Below are 25,495 nucleotides of genomic sequence, written 5' to 3' on the forward strand. Positions count from 1 at the left end.
AGGAACACAATAAACTTCAACTCACAAATAGCATTCGGTTGTTTACTAATTAATTAAATGTCTGTTCAAGGCAATTTCTCCACATAATCAACACAATTCAGTACACTTCCTTGCTATTAAATGTCTGCATAAGTTAATGGCCATACATAGTAACCTCTGAACAACAATTCAGTTGACTAAAAAAAAAAAACACAACCATCTAATCATGTTTACAGAATTATGGGAAAGAAATGCATATACACCTTCTGTTTAGCAAATGAACCACTTTCGGCCTGAGCGACCAACAACATAAGTCGTTCTCATTACCCACATAGAGCCACTCCGAGGTACTGGAAGCAAAGCACACAAAGGCACGGTTTCCCAGACTGCAAGCCGTAAGAAACCAGTCAACACGCACCCGCCTCCAAGTACAGGAAGACGTCGGGCTAGTAAACAACGCCCGCTACGGTGGGCGGGCGCGACTACGTAACTGCTCGCCACAGTGGGTCGGTTCCACCCGCAGCCTCTGCGAAGACCGTTGGCGAAATTAAATTATCACCACCTGTTACACAAAGGGCAAGCAACTCACCAACGTAATAAGGACATAAATTATTTGCATATACAACGTGTCCGAAACAGCTGTCTATCTACTACTTCCAGCACCTCAGGACACCACTTAACACAGTGAATTCAGAGTCATCTGAACATACCGCGCAATCTGCGCAAAACCACATAAACTTCCTGCACGAGCACACTACGCTTAAAATAAGGAGTATTAACTTAACACAACATACAACTTCTAAATCTCCGGGTGACTGGCCTGGACTTGTGAAATGGATCTACCGACACATCATCATGGCCAATAAACCCCCTCCACTCTCCACTTGCGAGGCACAAATAGGATATGTCCTGCAATACACTGATTAAAATATCTCAAACAGTGTTCGTTACAAGATTAACACTCAATGTCACAGGGAAACAATCAGAAACAGACATCGGTTCGTTACAATAAACGCACAAATTACGTGGCTGAAAAACACAACCAAGTCAGTGGCACACAAGAAGGTCAGTAATATAAGGCCCTTTATCATTTTCCCATTCAGAGGGGCGTAAAACAATAACACTTAAGCAGAGAAGTATGAATGCATTTGAGCAATTCAGTGACTGACACCAACTAATACTAAAATGTAGACCTTCACGGCCGGAAATATCATGTTCATTATAATTATCCGGGCTGTTATGCCGTGGTCGGTTGATGAATTTTGTGTCGATTCCCAACGTTTCGTCTCCGACTGCGGGAGACATCTTCACGGGGGTCCGTAGCTCGGTGGAAGGTCCAACACACCCACTGGCTCGCTACTGACTGCCGCTAAATTCCGTGTCCGCGCGCTCCCACGTCGCGGCGTGACGTCACGTGTTTTGAAAACGTCAGTGCAATTGGCCGCTGTCCGTCGCCGTCGATCGCCGTTGCCATCGCCCAGTAGTAGCACCGGCATCCATATACCATTTAATTTCACGCCCTCCTTCTTTCGGTTGAAATCATTTGGGTGTTTAGCATTTCGATTGCCTCCCTGTAGAGCCTTTCGTAATATCCGCTTGTGGCCGCTAGTACTTGCGTCTCCTCGAAACGAATATTGTGGTTCCCTGGCTGGAAAGCATGCTCCGCAACAGCTGATCGTTCCGTTTCTCCTCTTCTACAATAGTTTGGGCCACTCAGTATACCGCAAACCCATGCACACGGGCCGTTATTTGCACCGGGGTTCGAACCACCACCAACAACAACAAAAGCGGGGTGTTATCAAGACGTTAGCGGACAGAGCTAGAAATATTTGTGAACCTGAGTTGCTCGACGCTGAGATGGAACATCTCCACAATGCACTAATGAAGAACGGATATTCGTCCACCGAAATAAAACGTGCGTTGAGACAGCCACGCAGAAATCATACTGACGTACAGGCTACTGCAAAATCTAAGGTTTTCCTGCCGTTTGTTAAAAACGTAACGGAAAGAATAGGGAGGATCTTGACTAAGCGGAATATTACCGTAATTTACAAGCCCACCAGGAAGATACAGGAATACCTTAAGCCTGCCATGGACGCTCGCAAACCATTGGAAAAAGCTGGAGTGTATAGGATCCCATGCAGCTGTGGTGATGTTTATATGGGTACCACTAAAAGAGCTGTTTCTAAACGTTTGGAAGAGCACTAGGGAAATTGTAGAAGAGGAGAAACGGAACGATCAGCTTTTGCGGAGCATACTTTCCAGCCAGGGAACCACAATTTTCGTTTCGAGGAGACGCAAGTACTAGCGGCCCCAAGCGGATATTACGAAAGGCTCTACAGGGAGGCAATCGAAATCGCTAAACACCCAAATAATTTCAGCCGAAAGGACGAGGGCGTGAAATTAAAAGGCATATGGATGCCGGTGCTAAAGAAGATGTGTACCACCCGTCCACTACTGGGTGATGGCAACGGCGATCGACGGCAGCGGACAGCGGCCAATTGCACTGACGTTTTCAAAACACGTGACGTCACGCCGCGGCGTGGGAGCGCGCGGACACGGAATGTAGCGGCAGTCAGTAGCGAGCCAGTGGGTGTGTTGGACCTTCCATCGAGCTACGGACCCCCGTGAAGACGTCTCCCGCAGTCGGAGACGAAACGTTGGGAATCGACACAGAATTCATCAACCGACCACGGCATAACAGCCCGGATAATTATAATGGACATGACACCAACTAAGTTTTTAAATGCAGACCACAAGTCCTCACAGGATAAACGCGGCCTTACGCAATGGACTCCTAATAGTAAGGACAAGCGTCCGAAGCACACTGCCCAATAAATACACCACACTCAGTAATCGCCGGAACGATGGACACTGAGAACAAAATGCTGCTTATATCCAAACCAACTGTGCTCCCAATGGCATCACGTCAGTCACAGAGCCATAGAGACGAGAATGTAGTCACTAGAAGCAAACGGTAAATCCATCATAAACAAGGAAACAGCATGTCCCCGACAGCATCGGCGCCTCTACCCACCAAGTCCGCCGCGAACGCCCAAACACAATCAAGTAACGTGGCAAACTTTCCTCTTGCCACCAAACGCGGCGTCGGCAGACACGGCTTCACGCTCCGCGCACTACTGCCTATCCCACTGTTTCTGCTCGCCCTCCAAAATACAACTACTGGACTGTCACAGGTGCCTCGCCGACTTCCCCCACTAGGGGGCGCCACTTCTCTCTTTCCTCCGCGATACAGCGGTAATATTATACGCGGTACGTTCGATAGATCAAACCCGAGCCGCCACGGCTCACCAGTAATTCCATCATGGACACACCTTTCTTGGACAGAGCAAATTTAAGTTCTCGGTGGTTTCGGGTGGGAGGGAGTCTTAATGATGACTGAATTTCTTTCAAAAATCAGTATATATTGCCCATTTACCAATAAATAATGTGCAAAGGGATGTACGTTGATGGCTTCATTAGTTTCTCAAAGAAAAGATAATTGACCAAGTGTGAGTAGGACACGCACACTATGGGTACCGTAGAGACTTAGTTGTGTATACATAAGTAGTTAGTTCATCCACTCTGCCAATCGAGGATCCCAGCGACTTTTCCCCCATCGATATCGAGAATTCGAAGTCCCTCAGACTAGCCTGGATATACCAAAAAGAAGCGAGCAGGGGACTTCATTTTACATATGTAGAGAGAGAATATTTAATAAAACATTTCTTATTTACATACTAAAAGAAGATTTCAACTTACATTTTATGTTTGCTGCAGTAATGTTCGTCTTTTACGCTTTTGACGGAACATGAATGCAATGTATGTTCAAATGGCAAAAAGATAATTCTTATATGACAATTTAACAAGTTTCAGTTTTTTTTACTTTAGTTGTAGAGTGAAATCGTGCTTCTTGCCGAATGTCATGATTCTAAGTTTTGATGAGTGAATTTAGAGTGTCAGAAATCTTGACATAAATGATCAAATCTTTTGACTGCACTGACTTAGAAATTAAAATATTTTACACCGCAGCGGACAATAGACTTTAGTATAAGACTTAAATTTGAACTCCAAAGGCCAATTTGTTCCTGATAAAAAAGGGCCTTACAGACAGATAGACGGATTAAAAACAAATGTTTTTTTATGTGATATACACTATGTGATCAAAAGTATCAGGACACCTGGCTGAAAATGACCTACAAGTTCGTGGCGACCTCTATTGGTAATGCTGATATTCAGTATGGTGTTGGCTCTCTCTTAGTCTTGATGACAGCTTCCACTCTCACAAGCATACGTACAATCAGTTACGGAAGGTTTCTTTGGGAATGGCAACCCATTCTTCACGGAGTGCTGCACTGAGGACAGGTATCGATGGCGGTCGGTGAGGCCCGGCACGAAGTCGGCGTTCCAAAACATTCCACAGGTGTCATGTAGGACTCAGGCCAGGACTCTGTGCAGGCCAGTCCATTACAAGGATGTTATTGTCGTGTAACTACTCCGCCACAGGCTGTGCATCATCCTGTTGAAAGATGCAGTCGCCATCCTTGAATTGCTCTTCAACAGTGGGAAGCAAGAAGGTGCTTAAAATATCAATGTAGTCTTGTGCTGTGACAGTCCCACGCAAAACAACGAGGGTTGCAAGGCCCCTCTATGAAAAACACGACCACACCATAACACCACCGCCTCCTAATTTTACTGTTGGGTTGGCACTACACACGTTGGCAGGTGACGTTCGCCAGGCATTCGCCATACGCATACCCGTGGCATCGGATCGCCGCATTGTGTACAATGATTCGTCACTCCACACAACGTTTTTCCACTGTTTAATCGTCCAATGTTTACGCTTCTTAGACTAAGCGAGGCGTCGTTTTGCATTTACCGGCTTGATGTGTGGCTCATTAGCAGCCGCTCGATGGCGAAATCCAAGTTTTCTCACCTCCTGCCTAACTGTTATGGTATTTGCAGTGGATCCTGAAGCAGTTAGAAATTCTTGTGTGATGGTATGGATAGATGTGTGCGTATTACACATTACGACCCTTTCCAAGTGTCGGCGGTGTCTGTCAGTTAACAGACGAGGTCCGGCGGCACGCTTTTGTACTGTACGTATCCCTTGACGTTTCCACTTCACTATCCAATCCGAAACAGAGAACCTAAGGGTGTTAAGGAGTGTGGAAATCTCGCGTAGAGACGAATGTCACAAGTGACACCCAATCGCCGGCCGGGGTCGCCGAGCGGTTCTAGGCGCTACAGCCTGGAACCGCGCGACCGCTACGGTCGCAGTTTCGAATCCTGCCTCGAGCATGGATGTGTGTGATGTCCTTAGGTTAGTTAGGTTTAAGTAGTTCTAAGTTGTATGGGACTGATGACCTCAGAAGTTAAGTCCCATAGTGCTCAGAGCCATTTGAACTATTTGACACCCAATCACCTGAGCATGTTCGAAGTCCGTGAGTTCCTCGAAGCGCGTTCTTCTGCTCTCCCAAGATCTCTCACGACTACTGAGTTCGACGATATGGAGTACCTGGCTGTAGGTGGCAGCACAATGCACCTAACATGAAAACCGTATGTTTTTGGGGGTGTCCGGATACTTTCGATCACATAGTGTAATTACAGATTCTTTCCTCTATTTTTACTGTGGAACTTGCTTCTTGCCAAATTTCACGAATCTAAGTCAAAGAAAAAATCTCACTTGAAGTTTTGATCAGTGGTTTATCGAGTATCAAAGTATGCGCCATAAATTGACCCCGCCAAGGGGCCATAGGCCTTAATACGTGATATAAATTTGAACTTGATACGTCGTTCGCCCCTTCCTGAGGAAATGGGTTTTTAGCATTCTGGAAGACAGGCAAAGGGATCCTCCAGATTAGGGTACATATTGATATTTTAGGCTGACTGAGGAGAACGGGTAGCCAGTGTGCTCCTGAAGGAGCGCCTCCCGCTGCTTACAAGGGAACCTCCCCATCGCACCCCCCTCATATTTAGTTATTGAGTTTGCACAGTGGATAGGCCTTGAGAAACTGAACACAGATCAATCTAGAAAACAGGAAGAAGTTGTGTGGAACTATGAAAAAAATGAACAAAATATACAAACTGAGTAGTCCATGCGCAAATAGGCAACATCAAGGAGAGTGTGAACTAAAGAGCTCCATGGTCCCGTGGTTAGCGTGAGCAGCTGAGGAACGAGAGGTCCTTGGTTCAAGTCTTCCCTCGAGTGAGAAGTTTACGTCCTTTATTTTCGCAAAGTTATGATCTGTCCATTCGTTCACTGACGTCTCTGTTCACTGTAATAAGTTTAGTGTCTGTGTTTTGCGACCGCACCTCAAAACCGTGCGATTAGTACACGAAAGGGCGTGCCTCTCCAATGGGAACCGAAAACATTTGATCGCAAGGTCATAGGTCAACCGCTTCCTCCACAGGAAAACACGTCTGATATATTCTATACGACACTGGTGACGGTATGTGCGTCACATGACAGGAATATGTTGTCAACCCACCTAACTTGTACACTTGGCGAATGGGTAAAAAGATTCTTCTAGCTTGCCCGACTTAGGTTTTCATGTGGATGTGATAATCACTCCCAACAAAGTGATGAAAACGTAAGATTTTGTCACATAAACTGCAACAAATGAATGCAACAGTTTCACAGTCGCACAGTTACCCCCGTGCTCTGTCAAAACATATGTTTTTAACGTTTCCAAAGTTTTCCGTGTGTAGACTGTCAAATCCTTCATATGTCCAAGCAAATCTGAACATGTCCTGGAATTTTGGAAAGCGAAGTTGATTATGTGTGAGTGTCTGAACTTTGATAATTGTCTGAAAATAAAAAAATTAAATTTTTCATTCGAGGGACGACTTGAACCAAGGACCTCCTTTTTTTTTGTTCTTTGTTGATGGTTGTGTTTGGTCGTTGCGGACGTCACAATGACATCCCTTCAAGTTCGTTTTGTTGATCGTTCCACTCAGTTTTTTTATTACAGAGGCCAACCGACTCTCTGACCAAACACGCAGTTTTTCAAGGCCTATCCACTGTTGCCAACTTATAACTAAATCTGAGGGGGTTGCAATGGGGAGGTTCCCTTGTTAGCAGTGCGGCCCTCTGGTTAGAGAGCAGAGGCGCAGCAGTGAGACGGAGCCCTCATGCCCTCCCCTCCCATCTCTCTGCCCAAAGCCGGCGCCGGCTGGTCACCGCGACTCACCCGAGGCGCCCCCCTGCGGCCTCAAATTGGGAGTTCCGGCGGCCTAACCGCCTCCCTGATGAGGAGTCGAGCCAGCTGCGCTCACAACCCGCCTCCCCGCCGGGGGCGCTCTCTGCATGTCGCCAGACTCGCTGGTGCATTCCCAGCCACTGGCCTCACTCGATCATTACTGGGCACAGAGACGAGGTCCCGTCTCCTCGCTGCTGACATCGCCCTGCTACTTTCATCATACAGTGGAGGCCAGTATTTGCGTCTCCGATTGTTTTTGTTGTGTGACCACGATACCGCGGCCCACGCAATGTTTCTGTGCCTACCTCCTCGTCAAGTTCCTACATGGAACCCATGTACTTGCGAAATTTTACTTTTCCAGTGTGGTCAAACTGTCGGCGACGTCGACAATTTTAAATTCTTAGGACTGAAGACGGGTGGCAGGCCTTAATTACAACTCCCCATCGCACCCGCCTTGAGATTTAGTGATAAGATGACCCAATGGACAGCCCATCAAAAACGGGACGCAGATCAAAGGTGAAAATAGGAACCGTCGAACTGTCGAAGAAAAGCGAAATAGTAACAGTGAACGGCCCAAGAACAAGAAGTGAAACATCGAGTAAATTTAAGTAGCCATGGCATTATGGTTATGGGGTCACGGTTTTGGAGTGCGAAGGGGCAGATTCAGATCTCCTTCCTGTCCCGTTATTCTTTTACACAAAATTATGAATTGTCCTTCGGCTCATTGACGTGTCTGTTTGGTGTATTCAAATTTGTGCCTCTGTCTCGGTGCAATGTCCGTTTGCAGCAGCGAGGTGTAAGGAAGGGACCTCCAGACGTACGTACCTCCTACTTGTTCTACGCAAGTACCAAACGTTGTGACTCTTGCGTTCCGTCTTGGAAGTTTTGACTCTTGACTTTCTTTGTTGTAACATGGTTCACAGTCGTTTATCAGCTGTTTTCAATTCTATGAGAGGCCAGTGCGGCATCTCGCCTGCGCTCACTATTCTTCGTATTTACTTGCGACGGTAGTATATTCTTACGGCATGACTTACGTTCTATAACCAAAGTATAGTATGAAAATTGTCAAGACTAGAAAAGGAGAACGGACACGTCAGTGACAGGACGAAAAGTTCGTAGTTTTGTGAGAAAAAAATCGCTTGATATGCGTTCATTTTGCACGGGCTTCCCACTGGACCATCTTACCACTATATACGAGTAGGGTACTCGTTCGAAGTATCACGTTGAAGATCTTGTGCAGAAACTGAATGCCGCTGTCTTCCCTGCAAGAACGATCTCCAATATCTCTGACAGTCAAACGCGAAGGCTTCTTTACTTCGGTTACCTAGACTCTATTATATCCCGTAGTGACATATTTTATGACAATTATCAGCACATGTAAATAATGGGTCGTATGAATAAAGTAGAGAACATTCACCGGGTGAGATTCCCACAGCAAAAGAACATTCTTTGAGAAAGTTCTCAATGTCGCATGAAAAAAAAAAAGAAAAGATTCGAAGCTTATTCTCTGGCGAGGCCGTTCCTTCTGAGTACCTCGCCTCTGTCTTGAGAAAGTTCTCGGTGTGTGTCGTCTGCGTCCGTATAATCCTCCATTGATTTACATTGCTCGAACAGGCAAACTATTCAATGTACAAGTATGGAACCGTCGTCACCGTCTTGTAGAAGAGTTGCACTGTGTTTTTATTTTATTTTTACATGCGGCGACAAATTACAAAGACGATTACGGACAGTTTATGAAAATGCAATTTCTGACCATGTTATCGAATTCTCGGCATACGCGAACTTTTTTGTTATTGAAGTTAGGTGAACACATTAGGCAACGAAATCTTAAGAGTACATCGCATTTCCATCTGCTCCAAACCGGAACTCTTTCAGTTTTCTAACAAGAGATAGTTTTGACTAAACATTACACATAATGGACCGCTCGCGCGTCATGTACTTAAGAGTTCTCCCGTGCGGCTGCGTCGCGGGGAACAGACTGCTACATTTGTAATAAATCAATTCTTAATTTTTCTGAACCGCTTGATTATTTTTTACAGGAAAATATAAGATTTAGGTTGTCAGAAAACATGACAATGAATATCTGAATATGTCAATTACGCAGTTGTCTAGTGTATACCTATGTCGTCTTCTACACCACTCCAGAAATCTGGGTCATCTAATCAGCAAAAAAAGTTTTAATTTTCGTTATTAAGTCCGTATAAATTTCTAGAGTTTCTGTCTTAAGTATTTGTTCCGGCTACTTATACCTTTCCTGCCTCATCAAGCATTATAACTTCTGCTATTTTTACTAAAAAAAAAAAAACTCGGTGAAATTTATTTTCTCTGCCTCGTGATGACTGTGTGTTGTGTGATGTCCTTAGGTTAGTTAGGTTTAAGTAGTTCTAAGTTCTAGGGGACTGATGACCATAGCTGTTAAGTCCTATAGTGCTCAGAGCCATTTGAACCATTTGGTAAAATTTAACCTCAACAAAACATTCTCAGCTTGAAGTATGCTACAGAGCTCACTTCCAACAACGGAGAATGTTCTTTGCTTGTGAGAGTGGTTTTCTGCCCACTTGTGTAATATAGGATACCTAGGATGCTGCTTTCTCGGATAGCTAAACAACAATTTAAGCAAACCACATTAATGGTTTTTATTACAATAAAGTAGAATTGACAATACTTAACTTGGCTTCTTTACAAAGATTGGCCGCAAGCAATTAGCGACATGCGAATGATCAATGTCCTTCAATGAAAACAATTTCCTTGCAAGTAAATGATACTGTTCACAAGTCACGGCTCGTCTTGCAGTGCGGCTGAGGTTAGGCGTCGCGTCGCTTTTATTCTCTTCGTGTAGAGGCCGCTCCTGTCGTGGTGACGTCATAGTCAGCGTCCTATTGGCTGACATCGTCTCACAGCCCTCTCTGCTGAATCGTTCTTGATCTTCGTGCTGGATCACTGAGGAACTTCTCTAGTTTTAACGATACGAAGTCGGAGAATGTTCTCGCCTCTGAGCAACTTCTGCCACCGTTTTACTCAAGCCGAGAACATTCTCAGCTGAAGTATATTCATAGACTCGCTTCATTCATGCGAATTTCGTAATGTTCTACGAAATTCCGAGAATAAAGTACATGCTCCATTTTATTCATATCACCAAATTTCCTTAGCCCAGACAACGGCGGTCAGAACTGCAGTGTCAGTTCGCGATCTCTGTGTAGGATACTTTTCAGTTGTCTCCGAATTCTAGCTCTGCGTTTCCTGTAAAGATACTCCATCATGGGGTTTGATGCTGCAAGTCGCGAGTCGTGAGGAAGAAACTGTGACATTCATCCAGTGAACCGAGATGCTCTTGGATAGCACTCTCTTCAGCACTGTTCAGAAAGGTCTGCACTATTCAGCAAGTTTTACAATCAGTAGGCTTTGCGATGGAATATGAGCGTAGACCAGATGTGGTTCGATTTCAAAGAAATAGTGTCGTCGGAAGTTGAGAAATATATACCAAATAAATGAATAAGAGAGAGTACTAAACCCTTATGAAACACGAAACAGATCAGAACAGTATTGCAGAAGCAATGAAAGAAGAATCTTCAGTGCGAGATGCTTTAAACAGTTTCTACAACGATACTATCTCGAAATCTGGCCATAATTAAAGTACACGAGAGGCAAGACGTAATCAATACCTTAACTGCGCGATAGCAATGGTAATGTAACTGATGAAATTGCCACTAAAGAAGTTCCTCTGAAATCCCGTCACAAAACAAGACGAAGTTAATATTCCAGGGAATCAAGAACAACTGCCAACATGAGTAATTTACAAGCAAATATACTCTGATTACCGAAGCAGCTTAAAGTAAAGGCAAGGATTCTGGTCCATATTCTTCACCGGTTAGGTTCCCTTCAGAGTATGGTGATACAGTAGCTCCATACTCACCAATCAACAGCTCGATCGTCGACAGATCCGTACCTAAAGACTGCAAAGTTGCACAGGTCACACCAGTACCCAGGAAAAGAAATAGGAGTAATCTGCTGAACTACCGACCCATATCACTAACGTCGATTTGCGTTAGGACTCTGGAATAAATACTGTGGTCGTACATTATCAGTTATCTCGAACAAAACGATTTATTGACAAGTAGCCAAAAGTCATTCAGAAACCATCGCTCTTGCGAAACAGGACTAGTTCTTTATTCTCACGATGTAATGACTGCTATCGACAGGAGATGTCAAACTGATTCCATATTTTTAGCAAAACGGAAGTAATGTATGACGTTCCACAAGAAAATGTTACAGATGAGTTACTGGACGTCCGCAGTTCCTGAACTGCATAAACGATTTAGGAGACAATGTGAACAACGGTCTTAGATTGTTTACAGTTGACGCTGTCATTTATCACTTGCAGAATGATTTAGACAAGATAAGGTGCGAAAAGTGGCAACTGATTCTACATTATGAAAAGTATGAAGTCATCCACATGAGTAATAACAGGAATCCGATGAATTTCGGTAACACGATAAATCACGGACATCTAAAGACTAAAAATTCAAGTAAATACCTAGTGATACCGATTACGTACGAGTTAAACTGAAAAGATCGCATAGATAACGTTGTGGGAATTTATTGCCAGAACACACAGAAAATGCAAAGAGACTGCATACATTACTACACTTGTCCTCCATCTTCTATAGTACTGTTGCCCGTTGTGGGATCCACAGCAAATGGGACTGACGGAATACACCGAAAAAGTTCAAAGAAGGGAAGCTCGTTTTTTACTGTAGCAAAACTGGGGACAGAGTGCCCCGACTATGATACGCGATTTGAAGTAGCAATAATTAAAACAATGCATTTTTAGATATGGCATGATCTTCTCAAGAACTTTCAACTACCAAATTTCTCCTCAGAGTGCAACAACGTTTTGTTGGCGCCCACCTACATAGGGAGAAATGATCATCATAACAAAATAAGAGAAATCAGAGCTCACACGGAAAGATTTAAGTATTCGTTTTTCCCACGCGCTGTTCGACAATGGAACCGTAGAGAAGTAGCTTGTAGGTGGTTCGATGAACCCTCTGCCAGGCACTTAATTTCGAACTGCACAGTAATCATGTAGCTGTAGATGTAGATGTACATAAATTGGCCATGTTTTATCCCGTCTCCACCACATCTTTTTCTGAAATTTAACTCTTTCTGATTGTGTATGGTATATTTGCCAAAGATTTACAAGTTCTCTTCATTCGAAGGAGAATGAGAAAGAAAAAAAACCTTTCGATGGTTCGTAAAAGAAGTCGTTTTAATTTAGTTATTTATTTTGTTCGTTGCTCAGAGAACAAACGGTAATATGGACTGTGGCACTCAGCTAAATTCTGTGACTAGCTGCTTTTTGCGCTATCAGTTCTATTTGAAATTAAAAAGTTTAAAACGTTAACAAAATGTTTTAGAACAAGAGATATCCTTTCTGAAGTTGCCGCTGTTCTTTCCCAGCATTCAAGGTATCCTCATACTAAATTTCATAGAAATCGGCTCACGGTATTTGTCCTGAAAAGGAAACAGTTACTTCCGCGCTTATGATACTGTTATGGACTAACAACACAGAATAAATTTCAACTTTGTTTTGCCACGCTTTCTTATTGGTAGATGACGTAGGTAGTGGCTCTAGGTAGGTTACTGCATCCCTGTAAAGTGCCTGGCACTGTCTCTGACATCAGTAACATGCAAATTAGAGTACATGAAATAGTGGACAAACGAAAAGAGAAAAAGCCGAGGCAGAGGTATAAAACTATTTATTTTCCCCTGTAAAATAATATGCAATTTATGAGTATTCACGTTATATACTCAATTAATAGTCCCTGTAAATAAATGTATTCCTCTGACGGCAAATTCGCTGGCACGTTTGCCTTTGCCTTTTTTAGTGCAATAAATTCGTCACAGACACTTTTCTCTCTCTGTATTTTATTCGGCAAATTTATGCGCATGTAGAAAATTAATTATATTCAAATATATCCAACCGAATATCTTAATTCGCTAATACGTTCAAATTACGGCTACCATATTACGGCACGTAATGAAATACCACATTCCCGATAGATTCTGGTAAATAGCAGGCGCTTAGTTTTAATTGTAATTTTCTGATTGTGCAAAATTGTGTAAGTATTATACCCTATAATCTCAGACCGATTATTTATAAATTTCAGAAATGTTTCAAACTGAATAATTGACGAGTTTCGTAGATAACTGAACTGATAACTAACTTTCATTTACCTTACGTCAAAGAATTTTCCAACTTCAGACTGACTTGGTCAGATACACTTCTTACATCTCCTGGTGATAGAAATCAGGTAATATTCTATTTGTGTCATGTAAAAGATATTGTAAAATTCTTTTCAATCGTTTAATCAAAGTCGATACAAATGCATGAAGGATGAAATATGGTTTTGTAGGACCTGGGGTTTACCGACAGACACTTAAGAAGTGACAACAGGCAGAAGATACGCCTATAACTACAGCTTAGACTTTCTCTGATGCAATACTTGTCGTTGACCAATCATCTTCTATAAGATTCCTAAGAACTTACGATTTTTGGAAAAAAGAAACTATGGTCAATGTAAGAAACATTGCATGACGCCAACCGAACTAGCAAGCCGTTTGGGTACAGTAGTGATGTGCATTGCTTGGGCTGACCGAGAGGTGCATCAGTCCTCATGAATCCACAGACGGAAATGAATATGTCATAGAAGAGATTGAAGGATATGAGTAGAGTGGACCTCGTAAATGCGTTCCAGGTGTTGGTCCTCCACAAAAAGCTTTCAGGGCACACGTAGGCCAAAATACACACTGACATTTAAACGTCAATATTTCATACAATATTACAGTTAGAATGTTAAAATTTGAGACTATTATGTAGAACGTAGTTCGTGATATTCTTCGCAGTTTTTGTTTGACAGTGTTCACGGATATTCATTTTATACGGATTTGTATATTTAAACACCAGTGCTGCACCTTTTCTCATAAACAAATCAAGCATTAAAGTTGAAATTTTACGGACTACATCTGCATCAAAAGCTGGTAAAAGTGTACAATATTGCTGAACTTCGTAGATAATTTCAAATTAGTCTTTTCAGTTTCATTTCAACCGATATTGCTCTATGTTTCTCACACAGTACTGGGCACCTTTTCTCAGATAGAAGACAAAGAAAAAGTGCTGCACAGGGCTATCCAGTAGGTAATTTCTAAAAATGGTGCCACATTTCAAGATATTAGCTCTTATATTTGTCGGGAAAGGTACACAGTATCTAAAAAAATCAATCTAGTGCATGTCTTATCTGAAGTTTTTATTTCAGATTTTAACAAAATTACCATACTTCCAGTTACTGACGCTGTCCATTTCCCTAACTTTCGTTGTCTTCCGCCACTTACTGGAATATACTCTCCCATGCCTCATTCGCCTAGGCAATTTTTTTTTTTTTTTTTTTTTTTCTGCCTGCACTTTGTCAAGCCCTGCTTCATCTATGTTTCTGATTACCTTCAGTGTAAATGCACTTGGATGGAAGCCCCATCTCTGCTGGCACTTCATATCTACATCTACATCTACGACGTGGTTACTCTGCTATTCACATAAAGTGCCTGGCAGAGAGTTCAATGGACCACCTTCAAGCTGTCTCTCTACTGATCCACTCTCGAACGGCGGGCGGGAAAAACGAGCACTTAATTTTTTCTGTGCGAATCCTGGTTTCTCTTATTTTATCATGATGATCGTTTCTTCCTATGTAGGTGGGTGCAAACAGAATGTTTTCGCAATCGGAGGAGCCGCGCGGGATTAACCGAGCGGTCTAGGGCGCTGCAGTCATGGACTGTGCGGCTGGTCCCGGAGGAGGTCTGAGTCCTCCCTCGGGCATGGGTGTGTGTGTGTTAGGATAATTTAGATTAAGTAGTGTGTAAGCTTAGGGACTGATGACCTCAGCATCTAAGTCCCATAAGATTTCACACACACACACACAAGGAGGACAAAACTGATGATTGAAATTTCATGAGAAGATCCCGTCGCAACGAAAAGTGCCTTTATTTTAATGACTGTCACCCCAATTCACGTTATCATTTCTCCCCTGCTTCGCGATGATACAAAACGAGCTGTCCTTCTTTGTACTTTTTCGATGTCATCCGTCAGTCCCACCTGATGCGGATGCCACACCGCACAGCAATACTCTAGAATAGGGTGGACAAGCGTGGTGTAAGCAGGCTCTTTAGCCGACCTGTTGCACCTTCCAAGTGTTCTGCCAATGTATCGCAGTCTTTGGTTTGCTCTACCCACAACATTATCTATGTGATCGTCCTAATTTAGGTGATTCGTAACTGTAATCCTTAAGTATTAAGTTGAATTTACAGCCTTAAGATTTGTGTGACTTATCACGTAATCGAAATTTATCGGATTTCTTCTAGTACTCATGTGAATAACTTCACATTTTTCTTTATTCAGGGTCAGTTGCCACTTTTCGTACCATACAGATACCTTATCTAAATTATTTTGCAATTCGTGTTGGTCATCTGATGACTTTACAAGACGGTAAATGACAGGATTATCTGCAAATCTAATAGAGCTACTCAGATTGTCTCCTATGTCTCCGGTGTCGAAAGCCTTCTGGAAATCTGAAAATATGGAATCATTTTGACATCCCCTGTCGATAGCACTCATTACTTCATGAGTATAAAGAGTTAGTTGTGTTTCAAAATAACGACCTTTTCTGAATCCGTGCTGACTAAATAAATCGTTTTCTTCGAGGTAACTCATAATGTTCGAACACAGTATATGTTCTAAAACCCTATTGCAAATCGACGTTAGAGATATGGGCCTGTAATTCAGCGGATTACTTCTATTTCGTGTTTTGGGTGTTGGTGTGACTTGAGAAATTTTCCAGTCTTTAGGTACGGAACTTTCTGTGATCGAGCGCTTGTATATCATTGCTAAATATGGTGGTAGTGTATCAGCATACTCTGAAAGGAACCTGACTGGTAAACGATCTAGACCGGAGGCCTTGCCTTTATTAAGTGATTTAAACTGCTTTGCTGCACCCAGTATATCTATTTCTGTGTTTCTCATCTTGGCAGTTGTTTTTTTTTTTTATTGGAATTCAGAAATATTTCCTTCGTCTTCTTTGGTTAAGGAGTTTGGAAAAATTGTATTTAATAACTCTGCTTTAGTGGCACTGTGATTAGTGACTCCTCCGTTGTTAAGGCGCAGTGAAGGTATTCATTGCGTCTTGCCACTGGTGTGCTTTATGTATGACCAGAATCTCTTTGGGTTTTCTGCCAGATTTCGAGAGAGTTTCGTTGTGGAAATTTTTAAAAGCATTTCGAATTTAAGTACGCGCTATATTTCGAACTTCTGCAAACGTTTGCCAATCTTGCAGATTTTGTGTTTTTTTTTTAATTTGACATGATTTTTTCGTTGGTTCTGCAAAAAAGATCTGACCCGTTTTGTGTATATGGGAGATCAGTGCCATCACTTATTAATTTATATGGTATATACCTCTCAACTGCCGTCGATACTGTATCTTTGAAATTATTCCACATCTTTTCTACGCTTACGTGATCAGATCGGGAGGAGTGGAGCCTGTCGCTTAAAAAGGCGTTAAGAGCATTTTATCAACTTTTTTAAATAGATGTACTTTGCGTTTCTTTTTGTTGGTTGTAGGTGTTACGGTATTCAGCCTAGCAGCAACGGCCTTGTGGTCGCTAATCACTGTATACTCCCTATTTGTACAGGGTTATTTGTTGCTAAGAGGTCAACTATGCTTTCGCAACCATTTACGCTTCGAGTGGGCTCATGAACGAATTGTTCAAAATAATTTTCTGAGAAAGCATTCAGTACAATTTCGGATGACGTTTTATGCCTGCCACCGGCTTTAAACTTGTAATTTTTTCCAGCGTATCGAGGGTAGATTGAAGTCACCACCGATTATAATTATATGAGTGGGGTACCTATTTGAAATGAGACTGAAGTTTTCTTTGAACTGTTCTGCAACTATATCTTCTGAATCGGGGGTCCGTAAAACGATCCTACTAATAGTTTAGTCGGATTGTCAAGTATAACCTCTACCCATACTATTTCGCAGGAATACACCATGTGATCAAAAGCATCCGGACACCTGGCTGGAAATTACAAGTGCCTGGTGCCCTCCATCGGTAATGCTGGAATTTAATATGGCGTTGGCCAACCCCTAGCCTTGATCACAGTTTCCACTCTAGCAGGCCCACGTTCAATCAGGTGCTGGAAAATTTCTTGGAGAATGACAGCCCATTCTTCACGGAGTGCTGCACTGAGGAAGGTATTAATGTCGCTCGGTGAGGCCTGGCACGAAGTCGGATTTCAAAAAATTCCACAGGTGTTGTGTAGGACTCAGGTGAGGAGTCTGTGCAGGTCAGTTCATTACAGGGATATTATTGTCTTGTAACCACTCCGCCACAGGCCGTGCATTATGAACAGGTGCTCGATCGTGTTGAAAGATGTAATCGCCATCCCCGAATTGCTCTTCAACAGTGGGAAGCAAGAAGGTGCTTAAAACATCAACGTAGACCTGTGCTGTGATAGTGCTACGCAAAACAACAGTGGGCGAAAGCCCCTGCGTGGAAAACACGACCACACCATAACACTGGCCCCTCCGAATTTTGTGTTGGCACTACACACAGTGGCAGATGACGTTCACCGGGCATTCGCCATACCCACACCCTGCCATCGTATCATCACATTGTGTATCGTGATTCGTCACTCCACACAACGTTTTTCCACTGTTCAATCGTCGAATGTTTACGCTCCTTGCACCAAGTGAGGCGTCGCTTAGCATTTACCGACGAGTTGTGTGCCTTATGAGCAGCCGCTCCACCATGAAATGCAAGTTTTCTCACCTCCCGCCTAACTGTCATAGTACTTGCAGTGGATCCTGATGCAGTTTGGAATTCCTCCGTGATGGTCTGGATAGACGTCTGCCTATTACACATTACGACCCGCTTCAACTGTCGGCGGTGTCTATCGTTCAACAGACGAGGTCGGCCTGTACGCTTTTGTGTTGTACGTGTCCCTTCACATTTCCATTTCACTATCTCATGGGAAACAGTGGACCTAGGGATGTTTAGGAGTGTGGAAATCTCACGTACAGACGTATGACATAAGTGACATCGAATCATCTGACCACGTTCGAAATCCGTGAGTTTCGCGGAGCGCCCCATTCTGGTCTCTCACGATGCCTAATGACTCCTGAGTTCACTGGTATGTAGTACCTGGCAGTAGGTGGCAGCACAATACACCTAATATGAAAAAGTATGTTTGTGGGGGTGTCCGGATAGTTTTGATCACATAGTGTACTTCGGTTTCACTACAAGGTAAACTACTTGTAACAGCAATAAACAGTCCACCACCAACTGCATTTGATCTATCCTCTCTGAACACTGTTAGGTCATTTGAAAAATTTTGGCTCAACGTATTTCCGGCTTTAGCCAGCTTTCCGTGCCTATTACTACGAGGCCTGTTCAGAAAGTAAGCTCCGATTGATTGCCAAATTGAAACCACAGTGAACATCAGAAATGTTTTACTTGTAACAATTAGCTACACCTTTCAGCTACTTCTCTACGTAGTCGCCGTTCTGACTTAGACTTTTGTCATAGCGTTGTACCAACTTTTCAATAGCCTCATCATAGAAGGCAGCCGCCAGTGCTTTCCGCCAATTCTCCACGCTGGCCTACACCTCGTTGTCTGTGTCAAAATGTTGTCTTCAAAGACAGCGGTTCATGTGACCAGAGATGAAACTCAGGGGGAGACAATTGCGGACTGTATTGTGGGTAATCTCACATTTCCATTTGAAAACGATGCAGGAGCGTCTTCATTGCCCCTGCAGAATGCGGCTGAGAATTGTCTTGAAGAAGAAACAGCACGACAGTTATGTAATGTTAGCTGCATAGCTTCAGGCGAAATTTCTCACCAGGGCCTCGTACTTGGCGGCAGACACTATTTTCTAGACATCTTTACGCACTCACTGCGAGCTCAGAAATGAGAAGAGCGACGTGATGCTAACTGGGGTTATACTAGAGACACTACCCAACACATCTGTGCAAAGCTTTATCGGATTTTCATAGTCGTTTCCATTTCGCGACCGATCGGAGCTTACTTTCTGAACGCCCCTCGTATTTGAGCTTCAGTGCTTTCTATTAGGGCTTGGAGCTCTGGATCTTTCCCAACATCTTACCTACATTTGCACTGTTAAATAATAGACAGGTATCACATGCAGCTATTCTCAAATTTTATTATACAAATATTGTTTTTCTTTCTAAAAACATTCAACGGCCTAGGGCGCATATAATATTTCTATATTTAAGACCTGTTTCTTCAGAGCTGTCATCTTTAGCAAAAGGTCATGTCCACATACACAGAGTGTATCCAAAAGAATGGCGCGAACTTACACGGCTGAAAGTACACGACAATAGAAGCACAAATGTCCCAGTAAACACGGGTCCGCAAACGAGCCGCTTACGAGATAATCACGACTCTATGGTTCCACGCCACTTCTAATGGCATTGTTTGTAACATCGGTTTCCCCCTTGCGCACTTGAGGCCGTCCTATGTTCGCTCTTTAAAGAACGGAAAATTGCCGAGAGGTGGAGTCGGGATCACACCATACGCGTAGAACGTACAGGACGGACAGAGTACACAGTCTCAAATGATATGGGTCGCGTCTGAGGATTGCCACGAGTGCTGTGTTGTAGTTACAATGGAACCGTATAGTCACGAAGAGTATGCAGATATGCATTTCATGCACAGTAGGGCTAATAGCAATGGACGGGAGGCTGAACGATTGTGCCAAGAAACATAACTTGATCGAAGACACCCAGAAAGTCGTACATTCACAAGGGCCCATCAGCGTCCGAGAGAACACCGGAGCCTTGCACATGGCAGAGCAGGAAGTAGGGCTGTTCGCATTGCGCCTGAAGTCGAGGATATGGTGTTGGAAGCAGTACAGCGATCTCCAGGAACGTCGACGAGAATTGCCACACAAGTGCCTGTACTAAGCCACAGTAGTGTATGGAGAATCTTACGTTGCAATTTACTGTATCCTTACCACCTCCAACGAGTGAAATGTCTCAATGATGCGGACTTTGTTCCTAGAGTGATGTTTTGTCAGTGGCTTCAACATAAGGCTGCAGTCGACCCTCGTTTCGCATGCAACAATTTATTTACAGGCGAAGCAGGATTCACAAGCGATGGTGTGTTTAAATGTTACAAATTTGTGGTGTGAAATGAACCCACATACTCCAGAATGAGATTTTCACTCTGCAGCGGAGTGTGCGATGATATGAAACTTCCTGGTAGATTAAAGCTGTGTGCCCGACCGAGACTTTAACTCGGGACCTTTGCCTTTCGCGGGAAAGTGCTCTACCATCTGAGCTACCGAAGCACCACTCACGCCCGGTACTCACAGCTTTACTTCTGTCAGTATCTCGTCTCCTACCTTCCAAACTTTACAGAAGCTTCTCAGGTTATTGGGGCGTCATCTCCCATGATTGCTTGAGGATGTTCCTCTTCAGCAACGTCAGAGTGATAGGTACACGCATGATGGAGTTCCGACACATTTTGCTGCTGGTGTGAGCGGGCATCTACCGCGCAGATACAGCCAAAGATGGATGGGTCGAGGCGTACCTGTACCTTGGCCTCCAAGATCGCCTGATCTAAATCCGTTGGATTTTTTTGTCTGGGGACAACTCAAAAGCAAAGTGCCCACACGGCTGAAGAACTGGAGCAGAGAGTTTTACATGCTTGTCAAGAATTCCGGAATGATCCAGCGGTTTTCGAAAGGATTCGAAATTCATTGCAGAGACGAGCACAGTATGCAAGGAAAACACTTCGAACACCTCCTTTAACAGGTACCCCATATGTGAAATGTGAACTAATTGCGAAGTACAACCCAATAGCAAAGTCTAAATTTCAAATTAATGTGTACCAAATAGGACAATGTTTACAATGACTTCAGTGGCGTGAGTATCTCGCAAGCGGCTCGTTTGCGGAGCAGCGGTTACTGGGACATTTCTGGTGCTATTGTCAGCGGTTACTGGGACATTTCTGGTGCTATTGTCATGTACTTTCAGCTGTGTAAGTTTGCGCCATCCTTTTTGATACACCCTATATATATACAGGGTGAGTCACGCAACATTACCGCCGGATACATTTCGTAAACCACATCAAATACTGACGAATCGATTCCACAGACCGGACGTGAGGAGAGCGGCTAGTGTAATTGGTTAATACAAACCATAAAAAAATGCACGGAAGTATGTTTTTTAACACAAACCTACGTTTTTTTAAATGGAACCCCGTTAGTTTTGTTAGCACATCTGAACATATAAACAAATACGTAATCAGTGCTGTTTGTTGCATTGTAAAATGTTAATTACATCCGGAGATATTGTAACCTAAAGTTGACGCTTGAAACCTCCGACGTTCAGTTGCGTGTTGTAACAAACACGGGCCACGGTCGGCGAGCAGCATCTGCAGGGACATGTTTGCGATGACGACCGTGTTTACGAGTGTGGCTGTAGTGCACTGTTGTGGCTTGGTCCAGCTGTCGCAGTGTCCCTTTTAGTGCATGCTGCTATTGTTATTCTGCATTCGTCTCCGCCCGCAGGCCAACTGTAGTACACCGTGTTACCAGACGTCTGTGACCATGGTGTATTCGAACTCTGAAAAGGCGGAGATGATACTCATCTATGGCGAGTGTCGACGAAATGCAGCTGAAGCCTGCAGGGTGTATGCAGAACGGTACCCGGACAGAGAGCATCCAACGCATTGGGGAACACTCTTCTGAGTTTAAATACTTCCGCTGGCTACCAAACTCCCTGACATGAACATTATTAAGCATTGCTGTTCAGAGGAGATCTACACCCGCTCGGACTCTTACTGATTTATGGACAGCCCTGCGGGATTCACAGTGTCAATTTCCTCCAGCACGACTTCAGACATTAGTCGAGTCCATGCCACGTCGTGTTGCGGTACTTCTGCGTGTTCGCGGCGGCCTTGTACGATATTAGCCACGTGTACCAGTTTCTTTGGCTCTGGATGTATATGGACATAGCTTATTGCACGCAATGCTTTATGGTTCAAATGCTTCTAAGCACTATTGGACTTAACATCTGAGGTCATCAGTCCCGTCGACTTAGAACTGCTTACACCTAACTAACCTAAGGACATCACACACATCCATGTCTGAGAGCAGGATTCGAACCTGAGACCGCAGCAGCAGTGCAGTTCCGGACTGAAGCCCCAGAACTGTTCAGGGTGCTTTACGTTTAAAAATAATTCAGTCATGACAAACATTTTATAATGTGTTGATTTTTATCCATTTGAAAATCTGGTGTGAGGTTCGACGTAAAATATTTGCGTTTCACAACAAAAAGATTTTTTAGTCCTGAAGATGACAGTTAAGTCTGTCGAAGCAGGTTAACTTAAGGTAATATTTTATGTGATATAAACTATGTTCCAGCAACTAAAACAGATCGCGCCTACAGCACTCTCATAATGGAAAAGTTCAAGTTTTGAAAAAAGCATCCAAATAAAGTGATTGTCGCTTTCATTCATATTTTGTGTTTTCCCATGTACGTATTGTTTATGTTGTTCGGGATTGGCTAGGTAGCTGATAGTTGGCGTTATAACATTTAAAACAGTAAGAGGCAAACCATGCTGATGGGTGCATGGATTTTCACTGGCTTCGACTGAGATGTTTGCAAAATGGTTCAAATGGCTCTGAGCACTATGGGATTTAACATCTGAGGTCATCAGTCCCCTAGAACTTAGAACTACTTAAACCTAACTAACCTAAGGACATCACACACATCCATGCCCGAGGCAGGATTCGAACCTGCGACCGTAGCGGTCGCGCGGTTCCAGACTGAAGCGCCTAGAACCGCTCGGCCCCTGCAGCCGGCGAGATGTTTACACCACGATAAATCACAGAGGAGGTGCTGTCGATTCTCATCGTGGAAAGTTTGTGGTCGAATATTGTCCTCACTGCTTGTTGGATTGTTTTCAAGATATGTACATTGCCCCTTAGGATGTTTCCATAACAAATTTGTAATGTGTGAATTTCCTCCGAATTGTTTTTCATCTTCTTATTTCTACCACGAGATGGGTAGGTATAATCTTTTTGAGAACTTTGTTAGATATAAGCGCAGTTCGTTTTGATTGTGCGCCGTCGATTTACATGTTGACCCGAAATCCGTTAACTTTTGATGTGCACTAATTTACTGAATAACACATTCAGAGAGGTAAAAATTGATACACATGCCTGCGGTGACGTAGTGTTTTACAGAAAAAAAAAAGAAATCAAAAATTGGCCTACAGATGGCGCTGGACAGCACGCCATAAGTGGTCCTCCAATGCAATCCGAACGAAGTCCAGCGTTATCATGAGCTGTAAACCACAAAATTTTTCGTGCCGATAGCTTTTGTGGTTTGTGTATTTCAAAAAATTGGGGAAGATGACGGTTGGTTGTCTAGCATGTTGTGGACCGGCGAAGAGCATTTCACACTCTGTCAGCATCCACAGCAGCAGAACTTGGGCTACTGAAAATCACAGAACTGTCGTGGAAACCCCATTGCACGACGAGAAAGCCGCAGTGTGGTGTGGATTTACAACATCAATCGTGATCGGACCCTCTTTCCTCGACGAAATTCGGGGTGCTGTCAGCGCGACGGCTGTGAGGTACGCCGATATGTTAAAGAACGGCTCCATCCCTAGCTTGGCTGATAAACAGCTGCTGGAAGGTGTGACATGATTGCAATGCACTCCACATTGCCACACGTGTGAAAGGTCTCTTGCGCACGTCGTTCGGTGAGGATAGCGCGGTGATACACCACTTCCGTCATGCTTGGCCTCTCAGGTTCCCAAACTATAATCTGTGTATATACTATTATTTTCTTAAGATTAAACCACCATTTGACTGCGTATTACTACATTTACCTTCTGTACTATCCAGATTTCGGATTTTTGCCATTATCAAGCACAATGCTAAAAGTTGCTAGATCATTATTATGGCATGCCGTGACAGATATGGAACTTTTAATATTATACCTTGATAAAGGCATAAAGGCCGAAATCTAGAGTGCTGTAAAAAACACTCCGTCCTGAGGCCACAAGTGGCCCATCGGGACCATCTGACCGCCGTGTCATCCTCAGCTGATGATGCGAATAGGAGGGGCTTGTGGTCAGCACACCACTCTCCCGGTCGTTATGATGGTTTTCTTTGACCGGAGCCGCTACTAGTCGGTCGAGTAGCTCTTCAGTTAGCATTACGAGGCTGAGTGCCCGTCGAAAAATGGCAACAGCACATGGCGGCCCGGAAGGTCACCCATCCAAGTGTTGGCCACGCCCGACAGCGCTTAACGTCGGTTATCCGACGGGAACCGGTATATCCACTGCGGTAAGGCCGTTGCCTACAGTACTGTAAAGCTCTGTTAACAACATTGTCCCTCGACTACAGTTATTTTTGACGAGTGACGGATGACATGTTGAGCATCTGTTGTGAAGACTACTGTTTTTTTTTCTAAAAGTCAATTGTTATGCTAATTATTGCTTTTCTATCATCCGTGTATGGAAGTGAAACATGGACAATAAATAGTTTGGACACGAAGAGTATAGAAGCTTTCGAAATGTTGTGCTACAGTAGAATGCTGAAGATTAGATGGGTAGATCACATAACTAATGAGGAGGTATTGAATAGAATTGGGGAGGAGTTTGTGGCACAACTTGACTAGCAGAAGGGATCGGTTGGTGGGACATGTTCTGAGGCATCAAGGGATCACCAATTTAGTATTGTTGGGCAACATGGAGGGTAAAAATCGTAGAGGGAGACCAAGAGATGAATACACTAAGCAGATTCAGAAGGATGTAGGTTGCAGTAGGTACTGGAATATGAAGAAGCTTGCACAGGATAGAGTAGCATGGAGAGCTGCATCAAATCAGTCTCAGGACTGAAGCCCACAACAACAACAACGACATCATATTAAACGCAATCTGTCGGTCATTTTGTGCACTTTTTTTGGTTTCAATGAAACCTCGTGTCATTCCAGATGCGTGTGTCGATTTCTACATCGCTACCGACACTATACCGTGAAGCATGGAATTTTCAAATGTTAACAGACTTTCGGGTCATCTTGTGTATCCCCTACCCCCACGAACATTTACATCCGCGCTCTGCATCCCAGGGCGCAAGTCAGCGGCCGCAGAGGCGATTGCCTGGTCTTCTGTGGTAGCGTCGACGTCGTTGTTCTGTCCGTCCTCGCCTCCAGATCGTCGTGTTTGCTGA

General features: G+C 43.7%; 1 pseudogene; it reads right to left on the reverse strand.

Moving 5' to 3' along the window:
* Positions 1 to 24,506: 24,506 nt before the first annotated feature.
* Positions 24,507 to 24,624, reverse strand: LOC124717417 (annotated as a pseudogene).
* Positions 24,625 to 25,495: the final 871 nt, after the last annotated feature.

Source organism: Schistocerca piceifrons, chromosome 9 (assembly GCF_021461385.2).
Source record: "Schistocerca piceifrons isolate TAMUIC-IGC-003096 chromosome 9, iqSchPice1.1, whole genome shotgun sequence".
In the NCBI taxonomy this organism is placed as follows: Eukaryota; Metazoa; Arthropoda; class Insecta; order Orthoptera; family Acrididae; genus Schistocerca; species Schistocerca piceifrons.